This window comes from Uranotaenia lowii, chromosome 2 (genome assembly GCF_029784155.1).
Source record: "Uranotaenia lowii strain MFRU-FL chromosome 2, ASM2978415v1, whole genome shotgun sequence".
Lineage (NCBI taxonomy): Eukaryota > Metazoa > Arthropoda > Insecta > Diptera > Culicidae > Uranotaenia > Uranotaenia lowii.
In genome coordinates, this window is record NC_073692.1 from 158,493,531 (window position 1) to 158,499,530 (window position 6,000).

Genomic DNA, 6,000 nt, shown 5'->3' on the forward strand with positions numbered 1-6,000 from the left:
AATCAGGAACATTCATCGAAAATGAGTGATTTTCGGAACACTGACTCCAAGTGCTCTTATACTTGATATGCTGCAATAGTTGACAGTTAAGCAGAGAATTGCGTACAACAGTTTGATTTTCATACACAAAATTAAGAAAGGAATGTTACCATCTTCAGAGCTAGAATTTGGTCACTTTAAAGTAACTTTGTCACTTTTTCAAACTGGTCACTCACAAGTTACTTTTTCCCAAATTTGGTCACTAAAGTCACTATTTTTTAAATAATTTCCATATCCTATTTTTTTTTAATTTTTTCTCCTTTCTTTCCTTTCGAGTCCTGTGAGAATTCACACGACCTAAATTGGGAGAATGGCTCAGATTCCGTAAAGGAAGATTATTGTTTTGATTTGCTTTGATATATAACACTTAAACATTATTTGGATGAATTTTTACAAAACAATTAAAACAAAAATCGTTTTTCGCCTTAGTAAATATGTATTTTTTGGTTTATTTGTGACACTTTACTAACGTTTTGGAATTCGTGTCAAGAAAAAAAAAGTATTATTAATAAATTTATTACCTAAAATATTTTCTAAAGAGACACTCTTACAACATTTTCAGCCAAGATTTGAAGTGTTGTGACTTTCAAAGCTTGAATTTGTTAATATATAATTCTCAACTTAATTTAAAAAAAATCAATCAAAATCTGTACAGTGCACTTATTCACATGGCAGGTGTGGAATGTCCAATTATGAACTGATGGGGAACCACCCGCTGCCGACCGACTCGCACGATGCCGCACCAAGAATGGCCGAATGACCGTTGGGTCATGGATGTTGACGACGAGATGATAGACTGGTTTCCCGCTATAGTGTGTGACATTTACAGTGCTGCTAGTTTCTCTGTCATCGTTTATTGTATAGTTTCAATGGGGTTGTTCATTGACATTATGACTACTCACATCTTCCTTCTTCTCCCAAAAAAAAAGAAAAAAAATATAAAAACAGAAATTGCATTTTTTTGAATTGTCAAATTGGTGATAAACTACAGAAGCATAAGTGCTGTCAATTACTTGTATTGGTATAAAAACTCATTGTTCGCGCCAAACAGCAACTGCACAAGACAAGCGCAACGAAAGTGCTTTCAATTCATCAGCCCTTCAGCAGCATCAATAGATGTATTCCTGCCGCACGCATCTGAAATGATAGCTACCAGGTAGCAGTGCGTGTGTGTAGTAATATATGTACCTAGTAGTGTGGGCAAGAGAATGCGCAATTACTGATCTTTTTGGTCAGCATTAACTGGCTGCTGTTAGCCACAGGGTAACGAGACAAATAAGATTGAAGTGATAAAGCACTCGGGTCGGTCATACGCTATACAGTCCAATTTGCTATTGTTTTTCATTGTACCACTGAGTTTTTGAACGTTTGATTACAATTTCCCCGTGATCGTATCACCAATTAAGTGCCGTGATTTCATTACTGTCCAAACATCAACGTCAGGGAACTCCGCGTTTAATTTCGAGCCAGCAAGTTTTCGAGGATTGGCCTCAACACTCATTTTTATTTTTTTCATAAATGTCCAAGTTTTCTTAGTGATGGATTTCTAGATAATGTAGTCTTATCTGTATATATGTAGCATAACATTTATATTACAATCTCGAACCAATCCTCTGTCTAGTGATAACCCAGTTACGCAATTTATTTTGAAATAATGACGGCCATTTCCACCCCTTCTTGAAAGGGGTCTTTCACAACATTATAAAGACGCACCAAATTGATTAAAAAGAAGCTCTTTCGACACTCCCACTTATTTTAAAGAAACAGGATTGTTGCCCAACCAACTCGTAATAATCAACTTTGGGGGTAGGTGCCAGCTAGATGCAATGATCCATCCCATCCTCGTGTCATCTCAGAAGGCATTCCTATCATTAGTTTATGTTTTTTTTTCGCAACAAAGATGACTCTTCCTATTCATAGACCATTCAATGGTTCGGTTTTTTACTGCTTAATTTAATGAATAGACAAAAAAGCTTTTACAGTGCCATCCAAATTTGATTCCCATCAATTAATCCGTTAAACGGAGGATGAAATATTTAATTATAGGTATTATTTCCTGAACCTAAAGGAATGCTTGCTCTACAGTAGTGAGATGCCAATTCCGTCCGCAAGCCTTCGGGAAAATCCCGTACAATTCAAATCTATTAGCTAGCCAGTAGATCGTGGCCTAGAGGATAGCATCCTTGTCTTCTAAGCCAACGTTCATGAGATCGAATCTCGGTCGTGACATAACCTGGCACACATAGTATGATGAAGGTTGGCGGTTTTAGCATAAGGGAAATGCTAGCCGGGTATACCTTAGAATTGAACGCCTCGATGATGCAGCACATGCATGTGGATGGAGCTTTTCAAGGGAACTTAGATTACACTTGGAAATCCTACCTTGATATGTGTGTGCTCGTAGTTGTGGTGAATATCGGTTTACAAATTTTAATCACAGAACGTGTTACGGATAACTCGTCTGAAAGCAGCTTCTCTTTAACACATTACTCGTAAAACTGAAGCAATCCAAAGTCCAAAGCAGCGTTGCCAGATTGAAAACCGCTCAAGTCCGTAGATTTGACGAAAACCGAAAAACTTACTGATTTCGGCAAAATAAAACTTTATGACCTTTTTTTTTGTTTGGTTGTCAGGTAGAATTTTCATTTATCCGCAGAATCCCTTGAATTTATGCGATTATCCGTAAAATCCGTAGGAAATGCTGAAAATCCGTAGATTTCGAGCATCGATCCGTAGCTCCGTAGAAATGCTGAAAATCCGTAGAATTACGGAGAAATCCGTAGATCTGGAAAGGCTGGTCCAAAGTGAAAGCAATGCTCGTTCACCGTTCGCTTCGGATTCGCTATTCCTCCCTCTCTCTCTCTTTTCTCATCTGAATCTGATCCGATCCGAAAACAATAACGATAAATTCCGAACGGCTTTTACTCGTCTTCAAATCCAACCAATAGGAAACGAATATCTAGAAATTGCTCTCGAGAAACGATTCCGTTTTTTCTATGCTATTCACTAGAACAAAACCTAATTAGGATTTCTCTTGAAAATTCGTTTATATCTATTATATCCGCTCATACTCTACAGTAGTGCTACCGGTAAACAACTGCAACTTCAACCAATAGTGCTGGGGTGTCAAGTAGCATAGCAAAGTAAAAATTATAACGCGGGGTAATACCACAATAGATCATCTTAGTGGTCGCAGTGGACTCTCTTCCAACAGGAAAAAAATCTAATAGCTTAGCTTTATGAAGTGTATTACCTTCTTGAAAGAGATAACATCAGAAATTTCTTTCGTTGTTGGAATCTTATTTTACATAGTTGTGAAGGACCTTCCCAGTTGAAGCTCCGCAGCCAGGCCTCTTACTTATAAAAATCTTGTAAGCGAGATTCATCAAAAAATTCAATCCCACATTGAATCATACCCACCAAGACCAGCTGCATCGAAATTCAACTCTACTTGAGCAGCCAACATCTTTGTTTGTACGAAAACCTTGCATTTATGCAAGCTTCAATTTTTATCTTTAAGTTGGGATGAATTTCGTTTTTTTTTGTACTTCTATCAGTGTTCAATGTTTCGTCACAACTCTGTGGTTTAACTCAGATCGGACATACAAGACATACACTTTACAAACATATAGTCCATCTGAAAGTTATTTCGTAAAATCATTTATCTACAGTTTATCAGAATCGATATTTAAATTAACGTATATATATTAACGATAATTTTCAAATATTAATCGCTATTCAGTCTAAAGAAACTATAGTAAACAAAGAAGCGCAATCTGATCCCTTTCGAAATAATGTGCTTGCAACCCTGCTGTAGGTCTGCCTTTAAGACTGCTTGGTTTTGCTCGATTGGAATGACACTGACAGAAAATCCAAAAATTCCAATCGTGACATTTCGTCTCTTTGTTTACTATAGGCTCGTTAATTCAGTCTTTCTTTATTCTTTTTTGTTTTAGTGAAATCAAATCTTCACCCGGGCATCACTCACCCGCACTGATAACTTCCTCGGTTTGCTACCGATAGTTTTATGTTCACAAATCGTGAAAAACCGAATAAATAAACAAACAAGATGACAACACTTAGTGTTAAACTGGTGGGAAAACCAGCTTGCTACTGGGTATAAACAGATACGCTTTAAGAACATATATTGTCACTGAATCCCCAAACCGGAGTTTTCGACAACATCAGCGACGGCGACCTCATTGGCGACATTTCATGTTGACCAGAAATCTATAAAACATCTTGCAAGTGTCGGAGAAAAACAAAAGAAAAGGTTGCCCATTACCAAGGCGTTTGATGTATTTTTTCATCGTCGCTGGTTGACCAGGTTGCCGCTCACGAGCGCGAAAACTTCGGATTTCAACTGCATTGACAATATAAGATGATTCCTCTTTAACCTCAAAGTAATTTACACACAAAACTTTCGAGGCCGGAATTTAGCAAAATTTTGCTCAAATTTGACCAGCTAGAAACTTAGCAATCAATTTAGCAATATTTTTTAACTAAAATTTTAGCAAACAGGAAAAAAGTTAGCCGCCGCAGTTTTTACTCAAATTTCTAGCAAAAACCGGAGAAAAAGATTTCCCGGATCCGTAATTTAATGTTTTGTTATTTTTTCTCTGGAGAATCAGGGGAATGTTTGATTATTGAATAGAATACACAAATTTCATTCACTTATTATTTATTTTTCATATTTTTAAATTTTATTTTCACACTTTTCGTAAAATGGAAGTTCCGATCCTGGGAACGCATGCCACCTTCATCAAAGAAAGCACCGGGGTGTTTGCCGGATGCAGCTTGTTGAAATTCCAGTTGTGTTTCTTCTTCATTGCCGGACTGTTGCGGGTTTCATGTTGCAGTTTTAACCTGGTAGAAAAAAAAAAACAAACACACAAATTAGTAATTAAAAAATTGAAGAATCTGAACACATTAAGATCGGACCTTACCTGTAAGCATTCGGTGTTGATTCAGCTACAATTTCGTCGTGGAGTTGGCCACCACAAGAACCACCACCAACGAACATCCGGAACCGCACTTAATCGCGACAGCTTTTTGTTTTTCTCCCAACTGGCGCGGCGGCTGCTGTCTGTGAACAAAGCGGCTGAAAAACCTTCGTTTTACTAAAATAAAGTAAAATGACCTTTTTTATTACTAAAATGAAGTAAATGTAGCTTTTTGCTAACTGAACAGTAAAAAAATATTTTTGCTAACGGAAAGTAACAGCGAAATTTTGCTAAGTGGAGCCCCGAAAGTTTTGTGTGTACACACTTTGTAACTGCTAAACTCCTTTAGTAACTGCTAAACTCCTAAAGGGGTAACTGGCACGTACAGGTTGGACGTTCCGTCTCAACCTAGAACAATTTAAAATTTAAGCCATTTCGAGAGAAAACTATTGAAATTTATACTCCGCCTTGAGTGATTTAGTTAATTTTCCATTTTCCTCACATTTTCCAGTCAGAGTTGACAAACAGCAGCTGGGTGTTCCGATTCAGTCAAACTAGATTGGACTTTTCGGAATTTATGTTCTTTTCGAAAACATGATAAGGTATTTTGGAGATGAACAACATACATTTAACTTAAAAGCTTTTTTTTAAATAAATTTCTCGTATTTTTTTTTTACCGTTTTCGAATTATTCCAACCTTGTCGGATGTTCTTCATAACCTTTCATGTAACAAGATCTTGTTGGACGATTAGTTAAATCTTGAGTGAAATCAATATCTGGTTGGATTTCCTTTGCAACCTGAATAACAACACTATCTCGTTGGGTGTTCCGTCAAAATAACAAAAATCTGGTTGGATGTTCCTTCCCAACCTACAAAACATCAAAGTATGGTAGGATATTCTGTCACAATCTGAAGAATATTAAAGTCTGCTTGATTGTACCTGCTAAATTCCCAAATTTTTGAAATCCGGTTGGATGTTCCGTCGCAACCTACAAAACAACAAAGTTTGGTTGGATA